This window comes from Pundamilia nyererei, unplaced genomic scaffold (genome assembly GCF_000239375.1).
Source record: "Pundamilia nyererei isolate P.nyererei 1_Seehausen unplaced genomic scaffold, PunNye1.0 scaffold01115, whole genome shotgun sequence".
Classification (NCBI taxonomy): Eukaryota; Metazoa; Chordata; class Actinopteri; order Cichliformes; family Cichlidae; genus Pundamilia; species Pundamilia nyererei.
Genome location: NW_005188516.1, coordinates 3,791 through 4,956, shown reverse-complemented (window position 1 = coordinate 4,956; position 1,166 = coordinate 3,791).

Below are 1,166 nucleotides of genomic sequence, written 5' to 3'. Positions count from 1 at the left end.
CTGATGCAAAACGCCACTGGTGGATTTTTATCTTGTGCAAGCAAGAGCTCCTTCACTCACCGTTTTAAAACACACTTTTACTCCCTGTCCTTCAACCCAGTGTCAGATGTCTGTGATCTTATGTTACTTTTATGTACTTGTTTATTGTTTAACTTCGACTCCTCTTTTCTGTTTCCGTATCTTTTACCTTCTGGTGTGTGTTGTTTGTCTTTTGTATTTGATATCATTTTACAGCACTTTGGTTTGCCCTGTTGTTGTTTTTAAGTGCTTTATAAATAAAGTAGTACGGTAACTGTATTTGTTTAAATTACATACTTACAAGTCACCATTTTAGAAAATGCAAGATCAAATCAAAAATGAGTTACAAAAATACTTATATATTTGCCTTCAGTTAGCTGTATTATAATATAAAATACTTAAAAACGTAACTATTGGAAAAGGAGTGAGCATCTTTACTCTCCAGGCAGAACAAAGCAAGTAACATGTTGAATATTTTCATGTTTTGAGACAGGCGAGATCACATGAAACAACTACTTCACCTTAACTCCAAAAATATATACCTAAGATCGTCTACAATCATTCACCGCACAACCCTTCCCTTCTTGCCCTGCTATCAGAATCAAAGTCCATTCAGTGTAAATATCTTTGTACCCTCCCCTTTCACAGACCTCCCTCAAAAGGACTTTGGGTTCGAATTTCAGTTCATATTTGCATTCTTATAACAGAAAGGAAAGCTTTCAGACATTTACAGTCATCATGAGGAGACATGGCGCAGCAAGTGAATCAGCTGGATCAAGAAAAATTGAGCTGTCCAATCTGTCTGGATCTCCTTAAGGATCCCGTCACTATTCCCTGTGGGCACAGCTGCCCCCAGTGCAAGAAGACTTTTACACCGAGGCCTGTCCTGGTGAAAAACCATGTTAGCTGAGTGGACGACCTAAAGAAAGCAGGACTTCCAGCTGCTTCACCTGATCATGCCTATCCTGGACCTGAAAACGTAGCCTGTGATTTCTGTTCTGGGAAGAAGCTGAAAGCCTCCAAGTCCTGCCTGGTGTGTATGGCCTCTTACTGTGAGCAGCACCTCCAGCCTCACTACAACATAGCTCCACTAAAGAAACACAAGCTGGTCAAAGCCACTTCAAAGCTTCAGGAGAACATCTGCCCTC